At 35.0% G+C, this 24,357-nt stretch overlaps 1 protein-coding gene across 1 annotated transcript in view; it reads left to right on the top strand.

Annotated features, from left to right (window-relative positions):
* CUNH8orf34 (chromosome unknown C8orf34 homolog) overlaps positions 1-24,357 on the top strand; it is a 358,931-nt gene that overhangs the window by 300,058 nt on the left and 34,516 nt on the right.

Genomic DNA, 24,357 nt, shown 5'->3' with positions numbered 1-24,357 from the left:
TCAGTGTTCATTTCTATGCTAATTATTTTAATCATGATATATAGTTTTCAAAGCAAACAGATATTATCTATTTTATTAAGGAGCAAATTAAATAAAGATTAATTAGACTTTTTGGTACCGGGGATTGAATTTAGGTCCTTGTACTTGTGAGGCAGGAGTTGTGCCACTGAGCTAAATCCCCAGCCCCAATTAGACTTTTTAATATACATGTCATACTTGGTCAATGAAAATTCAAATCAGCGCAAACTGGTTAGCAACTCTGTATAGCCCAAGACAATCTATGTTTAAAGATAAAAATTAGGAATTAGGACAAATATTTCTACAGAATAATAATGTGATTTAATAAGTAATCCAAGTCTCTTGAGAAATAAGAACTTGAGAAAAATAGTAAATTCTATGATGTTTCTTTTTTTAACGTCCTAGTTGAAAGAATTAAAATAGTAGATGAGAAAGAGATACGTGAATTTAGAATAAATGGTTTTATTGAAAGAGCCACCGAAACCTGCATGCTTGTAGAAGATGATTTATGTTCCAGTACAACTGGGCTCTAAAGTGTAATGATGGACTCGAGATGTCATTGGACTGAAGAAGGAGAGGCAGACAAAACTAGGATTGTAAAGGATGCAATTTATAGACAAGGGTGTGGTCCTGGTAAGCAATTAGATCAGTAGGGTCCATAATTCCTATTGGAAAAAGAGTTGCCTTTAGGGATTTGGACAAAAGTGACTTCAATCTTACTGCAAGCAACCTGGTTTATCTTACATTAATATTGGTGAATCAAGTGCATTCCTGGAATGAGTCTGATTTTAAAGCACCACAGATGACTCAGCAGTTTCATCTATGTAATGGTTGCTGGTAAACTATGCACAAAACCTGGTAGGGTAACTCATAGATAATCATAGCAGTTACAGCTCAGGATAGCTACAGTCATTTCAGGCTTTACCCATATAATTTATTATTGACTTGTAGAAATAATTATGATTTGTAGATTTTGAACGTTAGGGTCAGGGTAGCAGGATTTTCTTCATTTATCTAAGCAAGTCTTATTCATTTGGAATATTAAAAGGAATAATTTGATCTGGTCACAACTTTGATGACTTTATGTAGTTAAATTTGAGTACAGAAAAATTCTAAAGATGATGAGGACACTAATTATGGATTCAGGATAGTCATGGATAACATGGAGAAATAGCTGACTTTTTACCTTGCATTTTCCCCTGTTCACTTGTTTTTATAACTTTACTAAGGTATAGTTTATAGATGATAAAATTCGTCTATTTAAAGTGTATAATTGCCAGTGTTCTGTAAATTTCCTAAGTTGCAAATACATCACCATAATTCAGTCTTAGTACACTGTGGTCATCCCAGAAGGATTTTTCATGTTCATCTACAGGTATTGTCCAGTTCTACCCTGAATCCCAGGCAACAACTTATGTACTTTTTGTCTATATTGATTTGTCTATTCTGGACATTTCTTAAAATTGGAATAAGAGAGAATGTGGTATTTTGTATTTGGCCTCTTGCATTTAACTTAGTGTTTTTGAGATTCATCCATGTTATAGAGTTATCAGTAGTTTATTGCTTTTGTTCTTAGTAAATAGTAATCTTCAAATGCTGTATGTGCTACACTTTATTCATGAGTTGGTGGACATTCAAGTTGACTCTGGTATGGGTTATTGTGACTAATGTTGCTATGAGATTCATTTGTCAGTCTTTCTGTGGATGTAAGTTTTCATTTCTTATGGAAGAGTCCTAAGAGTAGAATTGCTAAGTTGTATGATAAATGTATACTTAACCTTTAAAATGTGTTCTTCCCTGTTTACTGTTTTCAGAAAATTAAGCTGTAAAGCAGAATTATCATACCATCCATCACTTCCACTCCTAGGCATATATCCCCAAAACTGAAAACAGAAATGTTCAAAGAAATAAACTCTTACATGATTATTTAGAACAACACTATTCACAATAACTAAATGGTGAGCAAGAATGAATGTACATAAGCTACTGAATGGCTGAACTAAATGTACTATATCTATACCACTGAATTTTTTAGGCATAAGAAATGAAGTTCTGGCTGGATGTAGTGGTACATGCCTGTAATATCAGCACTTGGGAGGCTGAGGTAGGAGGATTGCCTTGAGTTTGAGGCCAGCCTGTGCTACACAGTGAGTTCAAAGCCAGCCTGAACCATGTAGAGAGACCTTGTCTCAAAAAACAAACAGATAAAAACCAACTAACCAACCAAAAGACATGAAGTTCTGATGCATATGACAACATGATAACAGAAAACATTATGCAAAATAAAAAATCCAGACACAAAGGCCACAAATTCTATAACTCCACTTACACAAAATCTCCAGAAAATGCATATTGATAGAAAGAGCAGATTTCTGACTGCTAGAGGCTAGAGGAAAAGGAAAAAGAGTGACTGCATAATGAATTGGGAGTTTTCTTTTGGTGGGGTAACATTTTCTGTTAGATAGTGGCAATGGTTACAAAATATTGTAAATGTGTTTAGTGTCACTCAATTGTACACTTTGAAGTGGGTAAAATAGTGTTATTTTATGCACATTTTATCACAATTGTAACAGACAATTCTGAAACACATGAAGAGAGTAGATTGATTTGTTTTGGTACAATACTCGGAGTGTCAGAATGGCTGGGGAAAATACCCTTTCTGAGAATCAATTTGTCATCCCCATTTTCATTATACTGCCTGAGTTCCATGTCTACTGTGTCCATGCACTGTTCTGAGAGTATCACAGGCATTATCTCTAATTTTTATAGTACTCTCATTAGGCAGGTATTGTAATTCACTTTCTTTTGTGATTAGGAAATCTGGAGCTCTAGGAGGTTAACATACTCATAATTCCAGTGCTGGTTAATGATGGCACTGAGAGTCAAGAGACAGTCTCTTGCCCTCTGAACCTGTGGACTTAATACTATATTCTGTTGCTCTAAAATTTATTAGGCACACACTAGCTTGGGGGAATCATGCACAAATGAGTAAAACAAAGCATTATTATTGGAGAAGGAGGAAGAATCTGAAAAAAGATTCTTATTGGAGATCTCAATGTTTTAGAAAATTCACATTGTATTTCATTCTAGCCGACCCCTCGGTAAACTGGAACAATGACCGTAATTTATCCCATATTGTAACATGACAGTTCCTAGCTCAATATATGCTTACTATACGCTGATTTCAAATATTTTGGCTTACTCCCAGGAAGAACATAGAGCTTGTAGTTTCAATTACATGGTGTTTCAAGTAGAACCACATCTTAATATTGGAGGGAGGGATTAGAGTTGACTGCCTGAACAGCAATGAAATTTAGAAAAGACTGTTTCTAGATTACTTTAAGAACCAAGTGGACAAATTTACCCCAGTGCTTATAAACACTACAAAGACTAATAGATTTAATACTTGGTGGATCTTAATAGAGAAATATAGATTGTGTTGAGTAGTTTTATAAGGTTTCGATAGAAGGTTATAATTCTTGCACACTATATTGTATTGAGTTAGAGGCTTCAATTACAATCAACCTTTTTGGAGGATTTTATAAAGTATAGATTCACCAAGAGTTGTTAGAAAAACATGAAATTACTTTGAGAACTGTTTGGTGATACTAAAATATTAATAAAATATTAAGTAATAAAGGACCCCATCTTCAACACTGAATAAGTTGTGTATAGGGATTGAATAGGACTTTAACAGCACAGTGAGTAGCATGAAGAATCAATAAATTAGACTATATAAAATTAAAAAGCTATTGTTTTTTAACAGTAGAGTTAAGAGACAATCTACAGAATGGGAGAAAATATTGGCTAGCCATTCTTCTGGTGGAGAATTCATATCTATAACATAAAAGGTCTCAGAAAACTTAACTCCAAAAACCAACCCAATCAGTACATAGGAAAATTAATTGAATAGATTCTTCTCAAATAAGTACATATGGCCAATAAGTACATGAAAAAAAAACAAAAAGTTTTACCACTTCAGCCTTTAGGGAAATGCAAATCAAAATGACATTGAGATTCTATCTTACCACAGCCAGAATGGCTCACAAATGCCTGCAAGGAAGGGTGAGGAGATCCATCTATACTGTTGGTGGGAATGGAATCTAGTACAAACACAATGGAAACCAGTGCCAAGATTGCACAAAACACTTAAAATCGGTCAGTGTGGCCTCCCACAGAATGTTTTATATTGATTTCTCATAAACAGACAAGTCATTTCTTCAGGAGCATCACTAGCAAGCTTTGTTGTGAATGCAAACCCGGGATTCCAGGGCTCGCTCCCAGAAACTTACATTCATAGACAGTTTTCCACAGAGCTATCTCTGTAATGTGTGATTAAGCTTTCCAATTCAATTAAGGTTGAAAAAGTTGTTCTATTCTTACATAAAATAGTGGATGTCACACTATGGATTAGAAATAGACTTGTTGAGTTGATGAAATATTTTTAATTTTAATTCTATGTGGTATGTTTAGATCAGCATTCTTGCTAGCTCTCAAATTAAGTTTTTCTTTTGTTTTTGAGTATCAGGAAACTCTCCATAAATTGGTAAGTAGTTTTTTTTTGCAAATACTAGTGGGAATCTAATTTCTTCCCAATCCACCAGAGAATGTTGATTTTTAAAAAAATGATAGATATCTTGTGAAGCTCTGTATTGATTTACATTATTCTGTTCTTGCAAAAGTAATTAGAAGATGACAAATAGAATACAGTATTTTATGATCATCGTGTTGCAATATTGTATTGAAAATAAATTCTCTAAGATAAAGTAAATGATCACTGTTGGGTAAAACGTGAGTAACTTTGGATCATATGCATGTGCTTGTGAATGCTGAATATTAAATTTAGTACACAATTTGAACACACACCTTGATTTGTTAATCTACTGTGATACCATTAAATTATTAATAGGGCCTTTCCTGCCATAGCCATTGAGTAAAGCCTTCCATAAGAAAAAATAAAAAGTGAAATTAATTTAGCCTTAAACATATTCCATTTCTTTCAGTGAGATGAACTAAATACACCAAGATGAGAATCATTAAGTAAAATGCACAATGCAGACTGTACATATTCAGTCAGTTCAGAGGTAGGGGAGATCTCTGTGGATTGGAGACATTACATAAGATTTCAAGGAAGGATAGAGCTTCTTGAGTATTTGTTTTAATAGTGTCTCTTTTCAGCTCTGTAAAGTAAAAACATAAAGAAAACAAACTAGGGGCTTCTGGTACATTTCATATGACCCAACTTTAGAAAGTTGATGCTATATTTTACATATGACTCAGCCAGATTGGACAAATGATGTTTTGGAAACACTTTTTTAAGGATTGTGGTTTCTAACATGATAAAGAGGATTCTTATGTGTGCATAACATGCTCCATATTGTTGAAATAGACTAATAACTTTGATCTGTCATGCATGGCCCGTACATGACGTTTCTTGGTGTGTTTTCTGTGCTTGGCCAGGAATAGCGTCATGGTCAGTGATGCCAAACCTTTTCTGTGGCTTCTGGGGTTGAAGTTATGCACTAGGCAGCAGCAGGAAGCTATGAGAATGAGCCTCCCTCATTCTGCATAAGTTCCCACTTCTGTGATTGATATCCAGCACTTGGGTACCATGTTTTTTCAAATAATTTTATGCATGCATTTGCTTAAAAAATCACTTTAAAAATGCCAAGAACAATCTGGTTAAACAATCTGATTAAAAAATACAGAGCTACATGGACCATATTATGGTATGAAAAAAATAAACAAACTAATAAATTATACTGTAAACTAATAAAACATACTATTGACCCTAGAAATGAAAAAGCATATCCTAAAAGTTTTACATTTTTTTCTAAAGCTATGCTTAATTACTAGTTCAAAGTGGAAAAAAGAAGCCAAAACCTGCTACTGGGGAGTGAAGTTGACAAGTAAGTGTGTTCTTTCATCATTACTTTGTATTAAGGCATAAAATTCCTTTTTGATGTAAACAGAGCTTTTAAGAATCTGGAAAGGAACGTTAAACAGCAGGTGAAAGTTGTAACCTTGAGGCCAAAGAAGACTTTAAGTAAACTTAACCCACCCAATTTACCCTGGGACTTGAATAAATCTAGAGCCTGGCAAGGAATACTGAAGGCTCCTCAGACCACAGTGAATTAATGTCTGACTTAAATGAAGCTTTAGTCTTTGAATGGGGAATTTCTGGAATTTTTAAGAAGATAGAAATGCAAAGAACACTCCAGAGGACTCTCTCTTTCTACCTCTGAAAATCTACTTTATTAATGCTTTAAGATGACTTGGACAACATAGTCTACCAATAGTGGAAAACATACTTATAAATGTTTACATAAAATGCCTACTTTTACCAGAAAAGCCAAGGAAAAGCCCATTTCTCAGGGCCAATCACTCTATATACATCTGTTTGGCTAGTCATAGGGCAGATGGACACATTGGAAATCATTTATGGCCTCTTAACTTTTAATTAATAAATAGTATATTAATATTCTTTTCATATTAACATCTTAAAACTGTTTAGCCATGTAGGAAATTCTCAAACCTAATAAACCAGACATTTTATAGCACAACTTGGACATATTTTCAATTACTTACTCTGATGAACTAATATGCTGTTATAAATATTAACATAGTTTCTCATTTCTTCCTTCCAACTTGCAGTAAATATTTTATATCAGGAATATATAAGAGAAATTCTTAGAAGATAATAGGATCACTCAGGGTCACCTCATTCAAAACTGAGTCCAAGTTCAACCGTGGAAGAACTGTCAAGAATTTACTGGGAAAATTGTGTTCTTGATTATATGAAATGTCCTGTTGAGAGACTGCCTGACACTGAAAAAATACTGAGTCTGCTGTAACTCCCTGTGGACTCTATCAAAAGAAATTCACAGAGTGGCAAGGTCAGGAATAAAACTAACAACATAATAATAGCACTGGACAAAAGTTGCCTTTTATACTGTGCCATGTTCTTCAGAAATGTCATCTTCTAACCTTTATAGCAATCCTGTGCGATAGGAATTGCTATTGAGGATCAGTAGTCTTTCTAGACAGTAGAGCCAGGCTTAGACACAAGTCTATGCATCTCACAGGCTGTACACTTAACTACTGCAGAAGTCTGTTTCTGATGGAGGTTCCAGATACCTACAATGCCCTGTCTTCCTGAGTAACCAAAGGAGAATATATTCTTTGTGTTGTAAGTGCATGTGTGATGTAAAAATCTATGAGCGACTGTCCACAGGGTAGACAGATAAAAGAAACTGAGGGCTGCCAGAAGGCCAATCTTTCCACTATAACATTTGATGTCCCCTGTTCTAGGTACACTGCTTAGCACCCAGTCTACGCTTGGGAAGAAGAAAAGTATTTTGCTTTTCCTACATTGGTAGTCTGAAAAAGATGTAGGTACTCTGGTGTAACAGGCCATTTACACAGAATTAATTCAATTAGAAATTAATTTATTCTATTTTAAAAGAGTAGTTCTACTGAACTAGCAGTTATTCATTTAGAAATGTAAAAAATCCACTTTTAGTGTTCTTCTTAAAAACTAGAATTCAGTAACCAAGGCAAAGTGGCACACATCTATAATTCCAGCATTTTGGAGAATGAGGCAAGAGGATCATCATGAGTTCAAGGCCAGCTTGAACTACATAGAGAGACTCTGTCTTAAACAAAACAAAGTTCTCCTTGAACAAACAAAAACTACAATGTCAGTGACTCAATTGTTTGCTATTCCTCCAGTCAATATTTTTTTTATTGAGTTTATTGGTACATTTTAGGGATACAGTACAGTTACATTCATTGTTGGGATCATGTACCTTTACATGGCAAGTCTTGATTCTCATTTTTTGCTAAGAACCTAAGCTGAGTTATCTTCTGAGGTAAAAATGCGTGGGAGGCAATTTTGGTTCTAAGTTGAATCAGCAAGGATGAAAAAAAAAACTATGCTTAAAGGAAAAGAATAGAAAAAAGTACAAAAATTTAAATAACATCTTTAGTAAGTCCACTTGTATTTGTTTTATTTAGTTTTTATATTTACTGATATATTAACTGGAAGAATGTTCATCAAAACAGAGCTGGTATGGGAGTGAACCCACACTCCAAAACAATCCAAAAATTGTAACAGTAAATAAATATCCTGGTCAAACTCTTAAATAACTTAGATGGTGTTGATTGATATGATTTTAAACAGAACTAGCTTATTCTCTGGGAAAATCTGGAGGCTTCACATATGGATATGTCCCCCTTAAAGATGAAAGAGAGCCTTATTTAACTAAGTGCAGTTGACAGAAGCCTTCCCTGATGATTTACACATAGGGCGATCAGATGTGTACCAAGCTTACTATTCATGAATTGAAACAATTCCTCTGCTATAATATTTTTAAAAAATGCATCTTATCAGCACACTTGCATTTCTTCATCAAATATGATTGTTAGCCTGAAAATAAATTTGATTCCATTTGAATTTTGCTTGAACATATAAGCAAAGACAAAAATTTATTATCTGTTGTTTATGTGTGCTTTCTACCATCAAGATTCTTGAAGCTGACTTTTACTATATAAAGATTGTACCTTGTGCTTTCAACAGGGAGCACTGCAATTCTGCCTCTATTCATGATCTAGTAATAAGCTCTGGGGGATATGACCCAGGAACACATGTCACAAGCTCATTTTGACAAGTGTGGAAGATAGAAAGAAAAAATGTCACTGACACAGAATATTATGTTGAACATGGACAGAGTCTAAGTTTAGGCTAAATCAAATCTAGATTCTGTTCTGAGAAGTAAACACGATATACTTCATGAGCTCCGAAGTGCTAGAAACCCAAGGTCCAATCTGGCCCTAGCAGGCTTTAGCTCTGAGATACCGGGCAAGTAACATACTCTCCTTACCTGCTATTTTTTTTTTCCTAATGAATCACTCCACATCAACTCTACACACATATAGAAAGAATGAACTGACTTATATGTAAAATGCTAGCAAAGGTAGCTATTCAGCTCACTCTGTATTATTTAAGATTGCCCTGATTATTGTATCGAAAATGAATTGCAGGGTTGGACCTGACATGACATTCAGGCAGGCAGAAATTATTTACAGCATGGCTTCTGGGTGCTGAATGCTTGGATAGCACCAGGGACATAATTGGAAGAGTCTCAGCTTTTGTCTAGTCCATTTGGGGGGATACAGGAGGACACAGGACTATGAAATAAGCATGAGTGTTACCAGGAAGTTGGGGCTTACCACAGAGGTTCTAACACCTCAAGGAGCTGGCAACATACTTTGATTCTTTGTGTCTTTGATGAAAGATTGCAGAAAAGACATGTAGTCCATCATATAGAGTCTTTTGAAAAGTGATAGATCTTAGAGCAATAGAAAGAAAATGCCTTCCAGCATGAAAGTGGGCAAGCACCAAAATGGCAATTCCATTGATTGAGGTTTCAGGTTACATTTATATGATTAACTGGGTTTTTCAAAGAATATTTTTTTCCTTCCTCCAAAGTTGTTGTTCATTTACAAATAAAATTGGCTGTGTTGATACACTTCAGAGAGAAGTAGGTCTGCTTATCCCTTAGGTGAATTGGGTTTGCTTCGAGACTTTGAGGTTTTTTTCCAACCCCTCACACATGCTCTGGACTTTGTATGGGTCATGGACTTTATCAGCACACTTACAGGTTGCTACATTCTTCTGAGCTAAAGTTTGAGCTGCAAGTTTGTGTGGATATTATCTATAGCTAATGATTAAGAATGTGAAGGAAAAAGAGTCACGTCCTTTTGCTTTCCAAGTGGCCCCCAGATGCCTTGGTTCAACCTATTGTTTTATAGCAGCAAATTCCCAAATTTAGAGTCAGGATGGGAACACAAGATAGTTCTTTCATGAAGCTGAATTCAAGACATACTCCTTAGTCAGCAGTTGACTCGGCAGGGAATATCAAGCTGGAATATACTTTCCAGAAAGGAGTGATATATAAATGTATTTACATTAGTTTTAAGAAATCAGGGAGTATAGCACTATTATTTAGTACTATCTATCTTTAATTGAGCTTTTCAAGTGTGTTCACTCTTTCAAACTCTGACAGGAGGAGTTATAAGGGATTGTGGAGGCTTGCTATCTGCATGGGAACCTGGGGGCCTTTGGAAACTGCACATATTTTCACCAGAAGCATAGATAATATATAGCATGAAAATTATCATCTTGGACTTTATCTTCATTTATTGATCTTATAGGCTCATCAATCATCTAGTGTGTTACTTTTAATAGGTTGACTTCCTAGCGAACTCAGCCTGACTTTCCTTAGTAGATGAACACTTTTCTAAACATAGCAGTGAAAGCAATCAGACATACTCACTTTTTCTCTGACCATTCTTAGGAGCACTGGCACAGCTGTGACCTTACTATTATTTCTTATATGAATAATAAAAAAATAAAATATTGTTATTTTACCTCTAACCACTTGCATTTTCAAATAGTGCCTAAGCTTTCTTAGGAAACAGTCTTAAAAATGATACGTAAACACATACACATACATGAATGACACATACTGTACATAATACATTTACACAATGTTCTTACTCATTCTAACCAAATATCTACATGTGTACACCCGAGTCTCATTTTTGACCCATTACTTACGACACATCAACAAAAAGTGTAGTAAATGATTATCTTTAAAAAATATTACGGTATAAGATATATTGTTACGAATTCCCTTCAAAGTACTCTCACTCACCTCAAGCACACATATTCCTTCATTCTTGCCATTTTCTGAAGCAGTTCTAGAAGTTCTCCCACCTGAGTGTCTTTAGATGGAGAGTGACGGAGGAAGGCGGAACCTGGGTTATTGGCTGGGTGGCTGGGAAGGGTCAATACAACAGAGGCAAAGAGCAACCTACGAGGATCCCACATACAATGGCAGGGGAGAGCGGCACACCATGATACTGGAGTGGTCAAAGTGGGCGCCATCTACCTCGCATCTAGTACTGTGATCTGAGAATATTACTGCTAATTGTTTCTGTTGACAGTCTTATTTTATTCTATTTTTACAACTGAAAAATGAGGAATGTGAGGAGTTTATGTGACTTGCCTCTGAGGGCCACGCTTAATGAGTGGTAGAAAAAAGATCCAGACCTTGTCGTGTGTCTTTCTACTGATTTGAATTCTTAGCATCTTAGGAGTGTTGAATGACATGTTTATATATTCAAGCTTAGCAGACACACTGAATGATTCTAATATTTATTCTTACTTCCTCCTCCTGGCAAAAGTAAATGAATTTATCTGCATATGAAGTTTCAGCCGTATAATTTATTAAATTCTAAGATGCTACCAATAGATTTGGTGACTCATAATAGGTTTGTCAAAGTTATTTTACATATGTGATTGAAATGGGTTAATTTTCTATAATAATAGTAACGTACATTTAGATTTAATATAAATATTTTTTTAGATTGGTCCAAGAATGGCAAAACTAAGATGTGGAAAATAACAATACAATGTCATGAAATGAAAACTTCATTAGGAGTCTAGCTATTGGCTTAGATCAACCTCTGCCCTAGTTCAGACATTTAATTTGATTAATAAAAGAGTTGATTTCTTTCCTTGTCTTCTAAAAAGGCAGTAGGCTGTAGATCGCAAATCTAATTCTATCTATGACTTTTTAGTTTCAGTTTCTTTTTTTTAACTGAGAAGTAAAGATTTCATTCTTTCCAAAGTCATACATGTTTTCAAACATTTTATATTGCTATTCAAATACATACAAAGATAGCTGATTAAACTCAATATCCATGGATATGATTATAGATGTAAAAATATGTTGATATCTTATTCCATTGTTCAATCATATGTTCATGATTTATTGACACACCCACTTAAGTATTTGTTTCAATGTATCTATCCTGTTCAGCTTTACGTTTGTTACTTTAAGTAAATTCTTTAGTAGAAAATTTGTTTTAATGGAAAACATAAATTACATTGTACCATTGTACTTAGTGTAAATATCTTCATAAATATCTTCCTTCTAAAGTTATTTCCTAGATTGTCTTTGTCCTCTTTTATATCCTGTGAGGTTGATTTGCATACACTATGTCAACTTACTATTTGACTTTCAATTTGTCTGAGCCAATAGAAAGCACCAGCAAGAGATTGGAACGGAGAAAAGCACTGTTCTTCCTCTCTCTGAGCATGCCTTGCACTGGTAATACAGTGAGTTAAAAGTCATTAATAATTGTATCCACCAGAATTCTGGCCAGGAAAAGACTGTTCATTCAAATTGTGTAATTGGAGCAAAATTTAATGAAGGAGAAATTTGCAAAGGTGTTGCAAAGTATAAGGAAAGTGGAGTGGGCCATGGAGGAACAACTTCCCATATCTGTGCCCAAAGAGGGATGAGGAGGGTTGTCACAGAGACAGATAGAGAAGCCTACCTTCAGTTTCAGTTTATTTAGCTGAAAATAGAATAACTTTACAGGCATGTTAAAGGTTTGTGTACAGCAGTCCATGGTCCTTGTGTGAGGCAGATACTGGAGAAAGGCTACTTTCCTTCTCTTTATTCATACAACATGGTAAAATACAAGGCTACCTGATGACTTTCCTGCCTCAGATACAGCAGGGTTATAATTAATGCAAAAAAAATAAATTGACTGTTATCTTGACAATACAAACTTGCCTCATTTTAAAAGGGCAAATTTGGAACTTTAGGAAGAAGCCAAATTGTTTAAGAGAGGAATTTCAGCAGAAGTTCAATGTTAGAATGGAATGCACCTTCCTCTTCTTTCATTCTACAGTCTGCTCCTTGAACTTGACTTCAAGATTTCAGGCACTAGATCTTTACTGATTATTCCTGCTCCTGCTGATATTTTATGAGTGCGCTAACACAATGCCTCTGCATTTTGGAAAAATCTGTGTCCTGAGACTTTTGTCATCTATAAGTCTTAATTTGTCCTCTAGAAAGAACTCCAATATCTTCTCCATCTCTTAAATGTTCAGTTAGTTAAATATAATGATCTCTCATTTTTTTAGGCTTTTGTCCTTCTGATTAAAAAAAACAAACAACTTCTTATTTCTCCATTTTAGTCATCTCTTTCCAACACCTCAAACCTAAACACAATCCCTAACCTGATTTACAAAATACTATTTAGCCACCAACAATCTAGTTTGTTGTACTTTCATTAACAATGCCTACTATTGAAATAGCTTTTTAAGTACCTTCTACTGTACTTCTGGTGCACACTAAAGTTTCAGTCAATTAAAGTGACTGCCCTTCTTTGTAAACATGGTAGATAAACATTTTATGATTAATTTTATTGTGTTAGTTTCAAGTTCTTGACACATTTGAAAATACTTTGGCATATTTTCATCTCATTATCAATAGCGAAGCTCTTTCTCCTCTACAAAGCTGACTGGCATTGCTCCTTTCTCCTCACTGGCTGGAGCACACTCTGCATGATTTATGCTCAGCCAATTTTAAGTCTGGTACTTGGCCAAATTAATAATTAAAGATTCTCCCCATAGTCTAAAGCAAAACTCTGTGTGGTAGGTGCCCCGATACGTTTTATTTGTGTTGCCTTTGGGCTTTAAAAGTCATGCTACTATAGCAAAGAGAACTCTTTCCCAGAAGGCTTGTGATCTTTAAAAATACCGAGGCTGCTCTTCATGACTTGGCTTCATTACATTAATATATTTAACCAAGTGACAGTGACCATAAAATGAGTAACCTACTATTTGGGCGTAAGTTTCAGACAAGGCTAAATATTTTGGCTCTGAAATTCACACTCAAAAAGTACCCACAATTTCAAGTATTTATCTCAATTAACATTGACAATGTATAAAATGAGGTCACACAGGATTTAAGAATTATACTTTTTCTCTTAAAATTTCTGACTTATAGATTCCCAGGCTGAGCAAGAAATCTGTTTGGTTCCTCTGAGAACAACCATAGTTGTTCTCACAAAATGCAAACACGTGCAAAAACATTGTAATGAACCTCAGTGTTTAGTTGGGTTCAGTAAGACCTCAAACTATATTTGCTTTGAACTTTGTTCTAAAGATGGGCATACCTTTGTAAGAATGGAAGATATCTTCTTACTCTCTCTGATGTGGTTTGGCCTTTTATAGGGTCCCAAAGTAGCTTTGTTCTACACAGCACACTAAATTCATGTTTTGGACTCAGAATTAATGGGGAAAATCCTTCCTATAGAACATCTTGAGACTGTAGTCCTCAAAGGGCCAAGAGCTTTAGACCACAAAGGAAAAATTGTGCTGCATCAAAGAGACCTGGATCATCATCATTAGGCCCACACTCTGTGCCCCATCTTAGATTTAATGAAGAATTCAAGTTGTAGTTCATTAGGTTGTTGGGTCTGGTATCACTTTGTGGTTTCTCCTTAACATGTTTACTCTACTGATGGATCTGTGAAGTCTGTCTTATGTAGCACTGAAACAAATTCGCACTGGAAAAATTCTCCTGTAGTCAGAGGGACTTATTTCTTCAGTTCATGCTACAGTTTTTTGGACTAAACTTACAACGAATGAATTATTAAACAAAAATTGAGTAGGCTCATGAGGTCAGGGAGACGGTGTCTGCTACAGTTAGTGGAATATGATCACAAAGATACCTTCCGAAAGTAGCTTTTTCTATGTACAGTACTTTCTTACTTTGTTTTCTAAGTTATATCCAGCTTCCCTGGTTGTAACACTGCAAAATACCTTGCCTGTTTTAAAGAGAGCTTTTGACTTTGATCTCTTCTCAGACAGGCCATTTTACTGGTGGGTCAGAAGGCCCTCTTATGATGGCAGTTTCAGTTGGGTCTTAATCCGTTTTGATTCTCACAGTCGACCTTGAGTCTCTTTATTTGCTTATGATTTGGGGATATTATCTAACTCACAAAATATAGTTAATTCTTTAAGTGTCTTCCTCTACTTTTTATTTCATTTTCTGTTGATTTTACATAGATCTAAAATATGACTTTACTTCCACTTCTTCCTACTAGAATCTCCATGATTTTGTCAGTTTTAATATTCAAAACTGTTATGTCTTTTCCTATCTTCTAACCACAGCTTCTATTATATTTTATTTATTAAATCAGAAATGTGTGTGTTAGTAATGCTTACTGGTTCAAAAACAATTGTGAGTTGACTCTGAGGTGCCAAATGCCAGCTTTGGTAAAAAGATAAATGTGTTCCTGAACAGGGATCCTTAGCATCATCAGACTTAACTGATGCTATGCCACTTCCCATGATTATGCCTCAACCCATTTTCCCCCAGCAAGCCACAACTCTTCTAGTGACACCACTTATAGGATCAGCTGCCAAGTTTGTGATAGTCTAGATAGTGTTTATTTGTGCATTTTGTTTATTTAATTGGGACCTTCATTTTATAGATATCATTTTCTTTTTTTTTCTCATTGAATTTATTGGTAAATTTTAGGTATACAGTACAGTTACATTCATCATTGGGATCTTATACCGTTACATGACAGGTCTCGGTTCTCATTTTTTCCCCTTGTCCCTGCCCTTCCTTCACTCCCTCCTCCCCTCCCCCTTTACAACCACTTCATCTCCGTTTTTTCATTTTCTCATGTTTTTCTTTTCCCTTATTACCTTTCCCCTACCCTTCCCATTTTCCCTATACCTTTAGCCCTTTTCTTCCTATTTTGCATTTTTAATTATCTCATTAGGATCTTGTGTGCTATTATAGTTTTTTACACCAGAGAAACTATTTGGTTACTTACTTATTTCACTTAGGAGTATATCCTCAATATGTATGCATTTTCCTATGAATGAATCTAATTTCTCATTCTTTATGGCTGAGTAGTATTCCTTTTTATAGAAAAACCTCATCTTCCTTATCCAGTTTCCAACTGATGGGCCAATGGGCTATTTCCAAGTTTTAGCTATTACAAACTGTGCTGCTATAAACATGGGTGTGCATATATCTCTGTGATATGATTCTTTTAGTTCTTTTGGAAAGATAGCCAGCAGAGGGATGGCTGGGTCAAATGGAACCTCTAGTCCCAGCTCTTTGAGGTATCTCCATATTGATTTCCATAGTGGTTGCACCAGTCTGCACTCCCACCAACAATGAAGAAGGGTCCCTTTCTCCCCACAACCCCACTAACATCTGTTATTGTGTGATTTCTTGATAGCAGCCATTCTTTGTGGGGTGAGGTGGAATCTCAGTGTTGTTTTCATCTGCATCTCTCTAATGACCAGTGATGTGGAACATTTTTCCATGTATTTACTTGCTGCTTTTACTTCTTTGTCTGAGAAATGTCTGCTCATTTTTGAATTGGGTCTTTATATTTGGGGGGGCTGATTGTTTTGAGTTCTTTGTATATTCTAGATAATAGTCCTTTGTCTGAGAAGCAGCTGGTACAATTTTTTTCAAACATTGTAGGTTGTCTCTTAGTTCTGTTGATGGTTTATAGATACCATTTTCTTTGGACTACTTTTATTATACAAAAAATAAAAAGCCCTTTTCTAATCAATGAGTTAAGAATTTAAAAAATTGTGACTTTAAATGCATTCCTGTATTATAAGACAAACATTTGTTTACAAATCAAAGAAAAAAATTTCTTATAAAGTTTTTAGTATTCTGTAGTTCATTAATATACACCTATTAATAGCCAGAGACATATGTTAAAGAAAATAAACAGAAGATTATTTACTTCCATGCATGTGTTGAGAAAAAACTCCCTATAGACAAATGCCTAGTAGTAGTACTTATCTGAAAAATCAATCACTTTTTAAAGTTATGGAAACACGGACTGAGAACACAAGAGACAACCCCTAGGTATTTCATGTGCCTGGGTATCAACTTTCTTCCATATTCCCATCGGAGTCACAGTTCAGGAAGTTGCCCACCTTACCCACTTAGTCACTTTGCAAAGACACAGATTAATTTAATTTTGAAAGAATACATTATACATTTGGTTTAAATTATGAGGCTCACATTCATGTTCACTGACCTTGGATAATTTATGCAGGTACTTTACAGATTCCAAAATGACATGTATTGATTTTTTAAAATAGCTTAATGGAAGATAATTTAAGGGTTTAATTATTTCAAAAGTTAAAAATCAAAATTGCCCTCTGATTTTTATGAGGTCAGTGTCATAATTAGATTAGCATACAATTAAATCAGAACATATGAGTGTCCTTAAACTACTTTGCTAGATATATGACCAATAATTACCACTTTAAATGGAATAAAAGATTTGAATCAAATGGGATTAAATACATGGCTCTGGAGACATAGTTACCAGTAAATGGAATATTATAACATCTCTAAATTTTTAAGAGTTTCACTTGGACCTTACAATTATGCCTGTAATATATAGTTTAATATTAGAGTGGATATCTATTCATTTTAAAATATGTTCTTATTGCAAAATTAAACACAGAAAATCAAATCAAATCAAATCCATCGCTTACTTATTACATAGAATAAGTACACCACCCAGGTTAAGAAATATAACAGTGTAAATATTGCAACTGAGATGTTCTCTTAGTATGTAACAACCTAGTCATAATCTTTGCCTCCCACCACATCTGAATTTTATAATAATCAATTACATTTCAAAAGCAGTTTCATTTGCCTAATTCTGCATCTCTTGACACTCTACTTAACCTTGTCAACTTTTGAAAATCAGATATTCATTTAATAAATGTCTTTTGATCTATACTTTCTTGATCCATTGCTTGTCTTTCATTATAATTAATCTTTTGGGGGGCAGGTCTTAATATGTTGTTCGTTAATTGAGTCCACCCTTGAACTCACTATGTAAACCTAAGCTGGCCTGAAACTCACTGCAGCCCTCCTGTCTCAGCCTACAGAGTGCTGGGATTACAGGTGTGTACCACCTCACCAGGCCTAAGAAAGTGTTTTTGAATTGTAACTTTTTTTTTAATATATAATCTCTTCTGTCCTGTTTAAGTTCTTTGATTCAGGTTCTCCATATATTTGATTTTTTTCTATTTTTGACATTTTATCATTTCCCCAAAAATCCATTTTAAAAAATGGCAGTAATCTGACAAGTTCTTAGAGCTGTACATAATTTTATGAGGCAGGAATATTATTACGAAATTTTCAAAAATAAAAAAAATTTAATACTTTTTTTATATTTTAAAGTAAAAGTTCTATTTCAGAGCTGCTTATGAATTCTAAATAATCAGCAATTGCTTTCTGCACTTTCAGTGACAATATCTACTCACTAATATTTGAAATTGACAGCTCTTTTATCCTATTCCTTACCATCTCTATGATATATAGAAACTCTGTGTATATCCAGAGCTAACTTAAGATCTATAGCTTGTGTCCATTCCTTCATTTATGCAACCACTTTTCAAGCATTTTTAAAATCTATGTTGCCAGACCAGGGCTTGTGAAGCAAAAATTAATAAAAATTATTTTTGTCTATATGTGTCTCCAAGAACAACTTTCAGGTTGGTAGAAAAGGCAGATTACAGGACCAACATTAAAATAAAATGTGATACTGTATGTGCTTTGATAAGGACTTGTACAGATTCAAGGTAGCACAATAAAATTTGGGTGATGTGGGGAGCATAAATGGCTTCCTGACTTGAAAAGTAGGCTGGAGGTGAGAGAAATTACCAAAGAGAAGGCAGGGTCTTGGGTGAGGTCAAGAATCTGGCAAATCAATAGAGCTGTACATAATTTAGCAAGGCAGGAAAAAGGCAAATCAGTAGATGGATAGATCATGATGATGTATACATTTATAAAATAATAATAGTGCACTTTGAAGTTACTTAGTCTGAAATTTTCCCCACTCTTTCAAGTCTATTATGTCATGTGAAATACAACCCTGTGATTCTATTGTCTGAACTTCATTGATGAGGAAACTCAGCCTTCGAATAAAAATTATGACTCCTCAAGATCTCAGAACTGATAATTTCTTGCTTTGGTATAAGAGCATTTCAGAGAAAATGAACGAATACTATATTTTCTTTATGATACTAGTGAAATATTAATTCTGACGTAATAAATTAATCAACCTATAGCAGAAAAGATACAGGCCTGGTGCAATGAGTAGCTTAATGTTAAGTGGCTCTATCTAACCTATTTTACCATCAACATACACTTCAGTCTGTAAGTCATCACACATGGAACTAACATTAACACCATATCAATTCTTACATTCACATCTTCTCTTGTACAGTGTCTACTGATTAAAATAACCACTCTCCTGACATGGAGCTTCTTATGTTTCCCTTTCCACTTAAAAAAAAAAAATGGGACTGAAAAAATGTGAAAAATAGAAAGATTTATGTTTTTGGCAGAAAAAAAAAGGAGGAACACTGTAATGTTTTAAACACTCCCAAATCTAACATACTTAGCGTAGTCATTATTTTCATTATTGCCTCTGTTCTTTTTCATTCTTTTAAGGAAAGTCTTTAAGGTAAGGGCATTACCACTAAAGGTACTATTTAGCTTAGCGTGAAAAAGGTTGGAAGAAAAGCTGTAAGTTGTTTTCATTTTAACTTAAAAGTTGGTTATGTACATAAAGGTAGAGTATGTTTTGTTCCTTCGGAAAGGACACATTTGATGGAACCTAAAATTGCTGATTAGTGGTACAGACAAGACTGTTTTATCACTGGCTTTTAAAAAGAGAGTAAATCGTAAGACATCCTATAATGCCACTGCTTTATGGTTTTCAGCAAAGCTAAAACAAATATCTTCTTTGTGGCTCATGGTGTCACTTTATTGTGTTTGTCTATAAAGTTAGGGACAAATTTTCAAAAACATCTTTAAATTTGATATAAGAGGACACTGAAAGAAATTAAATATAAAATAATTCATGTGGATTTGAAAACAAACAATTTTTAATTTGTTAAATGCATTAATGATTTCAGAGACTTCAGAGCTTTCCAGCAATTTCTAAATTTCCACAATCATGCACTCTATTTCTACCAGTTGGGAAAAGATATCATTGCATGTCCTCTTTGACCTCAATACCATAGTAGTTACTACCTATGCAATTTGTCAAATTCTGAAAGTTAAATTTCAGTCTCTTCATTGTGTGTCATAAATTCAATCACCTTGTATAACAGTGCAGTTAAAAAAGCATATCATTTAGCTACTATGTAAGCAGCTACTTGTGGAAACTCACAGTATGAAATTAAGAAGTAACACATTGTGGTGATCTTTCTGCATCTGGAAATACAGTACACATTTCAGTGCATAGTGTGATCATGCTCTACCTTGTATTTCTTTTGGTCTCAGGTATTTGTTCTGTGGTGCCTGAGGCCTTGCACAAAATTTACCCCTTTTTCTGGTATGAGTCTGTCCTTATTCAACTCCTTCATCAGGCTAATTAATTTTTTACAACTGAACTTGAAAATAATTTTCCTCAAAAGCTACTCTCTGCACTTTTCGTCACCATATTTATGCATCTACACCAGTTTTCAATGCACTAGAATTGTCAGTACATACCTGTTAAACAAATGAAAGGATACTGTGACGGTTGATTTTGTCATTTTGAGTAAAAGAAGGTCAAGTAAATTGACTCAGCAATTCAACACCCTAGGGTGTGGAAGACCCACCCCGCAGCTTGTCACCTGGATGGTGTAAAGGGGAAATGAAGAAGGACAGATCTGCTTCTATTTCTTCAGAGGAGCCCCCCTCTTTGACTTCATCTTGGGTGTCATCTCTTGGCTTCCAGCTCAAGCCCTTCAGCTTCTGACACAGATCCTTCAGCCTTCCATTGCAGACCCATCGTCCTCCTGATGCGGACTCATATGGGGCATTGCAGGGAGCTCCAAACCTTTGACTGGATACGTGTGTCTCCAGTGTGCAGACAGACCTTCTACACCCTTCCACATCTGACTCTCTGGGTGGACTTTGTAAGCCAAAGTTGTAAACTCTTCTATTATATCTGTTTCTCTAGTGCCTCTGACTGAGGTACCTAGCTACCTCTCCTTTTCATCTTATGTTTTTCATGGCTCCTTGGTCATTTGTGTCAAGTAATTTTTTTGCTCTTGATTCTTATTGTTTGTATATTTGTTTTCTCAAGGTAATCTTTTTACAGCACAGATTAGTTTTTGTTCAGCTTTTGTCTCAACACCCAGCATGGTACACGGCACCCAATAGGAGCTTGATACATACTTATAGAGGAAATAATGGGTGAAGATTTATGGGTGCCTTGGTTTCAGAAATGCCAGAGCCAGCCATTTTGAGCTCCTTTCCTTGTATGGGTGACAAATACCTGAAGTACTTCTTAAGAAGTACTCTGTGTTAAAACTGTTGTTTAGTTTCATTTGGAAGAAGGTAGGAAGAGTATTTCAGCAAAGCAAGGCTCTCATGGGGCTTTTTTGGAAGGAAATTAATACCAGAAATCTTAGACATATATTCATCAATAAATGCGCCCTACACAAAAGTGTCAGTCTGTTTGCACTTTGTGGGAGGATCAGTAAGAGGTGAATAGAAAATTCTTAATTGACTGAAACGAGAGGCATGAAATAGTGAAAAATGGCAATGTATCGAGGAGCTTGTGGATCTATGTCTATGACATTCCATCTTACTGAGAATATTTCTTTAACTCTAAAATAACCAAGACAATGACAATAGTCTTCTCTGACAGCCAATGCTCCATCTGATATGCTCAGCAGTAATCATGTTAACTATCTTCTTCAACTTTCTCTGAGTTTATAATATGTTTTCTGATTCACATTTAAAACATCTTCATCTTAATTATGATTATATTAGGAATTCATGATCAGTGAAACCATATTTCAGGAAATACCTTTAAAAATGTTTTTAAGGAATAGTGTCCATGTGTTCTGCCCTTTTCTTCACATGCCTCCTTCTTCCTCTTTTGTATCTTCTTTACTCTTTGTTTTTCAAGGGAAATTGCATTTGGATATTTTTTATTCATTTCCAGGTGATTACCAAAGTATTATGCTGTGAGAATGACTTGATATTTATGCTGTCAATTCTTTAAAATTAATACCGAAATTGAGAGCTTTGGGCTTTGAAAGGGATTTCATTTCAACTAGCGCCCCCACTGGGAGGAGGAGGTAATCCAGAGCTTTCAGTGGTCCTATGTCGGAAATGGGAAACCTAAACCAGATGAACTGGATTGAGCCTCTTGACTGAGGTTATCTCTTTTGACCCCAAGAATTAGATGCTGATATCTTATTCTTTGTTTTGTTCAATCCACCTTTTGCCACATTTCTAAGTCTTCTCTGCAAAGTGGCCATTTCCTTTGTATTTTCTTTCTAGAGTAGTTTATGTTCCTTATTTATTGTTGCTACCTTTTCAATGATTTATGAATGACAGTTGCAGCCACATTCTGTTTCCTGAATTAAATGACGTTATGTATGTTTCTCCTGCCATTTTAAATAATAATCAGAGACATATTTTCCTAAGAATAATGATACTTATTTAAGAATGACAGAGGATTGTAATGGGAATACATATGCCATAGGAAGTTATGAGTGTATTTAAGAAAGTTGAGGCAATGGGAAGTTTTAAAGGCAAAAGAGAAAAATTTATATAATCTACTTAGATAAAAAATTCATTGGTCTTGGGGACCAAGACATGAGTAGACATCAGTTTATTGGTGAAAGTGCAAGTTGCTGGTGCCAGTTCTAGTAAAAGCATATTATCTGAATTCTTATAATCTTAAAGAAGGTCAAAGAAAAGCTGAATTGCCTTAATCTGCATACAGGAGAGGTATGCACATCTTAGGGTATGAATAAAAGGATAAATCTCTTCAGGGCCTTTAGATAGTCTTTAAGAAAGTCCTTGTCTCAGACAGGCAGGAAGAAGTCCTCCATCTTCATAACTTCCTGACTATGGTTTTGTCAATCTTTTTTTTTTTTTTTTGGTACTGGATTAGGGATTGAACTCAGGTCCTTGTGCTTACAAGGCAGGCGGCAGAACCACTGAGCTAAATCCCTGCTCCTAGTTTTGTCAATCTGATAAGAAGGATTTCTTTTTTACTGGTTTAGATATTCAAAAGACCTGGCACTGTGGAAAGAAGCAATGCCATCAAGAAACCTATTTTATTAATATTTGATCATCAGAAAACCCAGTCACCACCAAATCTTAGTAGAAGAATACAAAGGTCCAAACAAATTGAGAGAACTATTGTACTCAAGCTCTCAGGAAATGAATCTCCTTGTTCAGTGAGCAGCCAGGAGCTGCTTTCCACTGCCCTACTGTTAGCCTGCCAGGCAGGCTTTGCATGCAGGCTGCCCAGAGAGCACATTTGTAACTCCAAGCTGTTTGCTGCCTTGTCCTCTTACCCCTGGCAACAAAATCAAAATAGAAAGGATTATTAGCATGCAAAGGACCAGTTATGTCACATGGATAAGCCAACTAGAAGAGATGCAGCACTCCTGGCTAGTTGTTCAAAGGAGTGGAGATAGTGTAGCAATTTCAACTCTAGGAAGTATATCTGAAGTAAGTTTCCAGTCTTCTTAGAGCACTCTGAGTTAAGTTCCTTATGGCTTAAGGGACTTATTTGGATTTTTTTCCAAATAGTTTATGCTTTAGTTTAAGAAAATAGAATTATCTTATCTCTTTCAATATTTTTTCCCATTTTATGCATATTTCAACCAAGTTTGGAAGAGTTTGGAAGCATTTCAACTGTAGCATATTGATTTTTTTTGCTAGTAGAAAACATGATTTGGAAAGAAATATTATCTTCTCTGTGGTTTGACCTGTGCTTTCTAAGCTTTTAGGAATATTGACATTTTACCTGTGGCTTATTTTTTGCTTTGACATGAGGATGCTGCTTTCCCTCCCTCTTCGAAGTGTGCTAGAAGATATATCAAAAATTTTTTTAAAGGATTTTTTTTTTCATTTCAGTGAGGTAGAAGATTGTAGGACTATAATTCAATCCCAGTGATGTTTTACCTAGCTCCTTGGCTTTAATCACTTTACCCTACCCCTCCTGGCTTCAGTGTTTCTATATATCATATTGGCCTGAGGTTGTCTTGCCCTGGATTGTAGTGGAAAAACAATGAGCTAATATATGTGAGTGTTCTTGAAAAGTGAAAGACTCTGTGGAAACAAATGTAAGCTTTATTCACATTTATTTAGTTACATTTTAAACACATATGGTATCCTAGAATTTATCATTACATGATATATGACAATTTATTTCCAAATGTCTCTGGCTGTGGAGTACAAAAATAAAACTTGTCCAAACTAGCAATTTGTTTGAAAATTTGAGATGTATGTTTAATTCCATGTTTTAAATCACAATGATTCAAATCTCAGTGGTTATGAGTGCTCAATGAAGTGCTAATAAAAGGCACAAATAATAGAGAATTTACTAATTAAATGCTAATAAAGTGAGAAAGACTGAATGTAAAAATTGGATTTAAAA

The sequence above is a fragment of the Fukomys damarensis genome, unplaced genomic scaffold, assembly GCF_012274545.1.
Source record: "Fukomys damarensis isolate Sample0158 unplaced genomic scaffold, DMR_v1.0_HiC HiC_scaffold_5, whole genome shotgun sequence".
Lineage (NCBI taxonomy): Eukaryota > Metazoa > Chordata > Mammalia > Rodentia > Bathyergidae > Fukomys > Fukomys damarensis.
The sequence above is the reverse complement of the archived record's forward strand: the minus strand, read 5'-3'. Positions and strand labels throughout refer to the sequence as shown.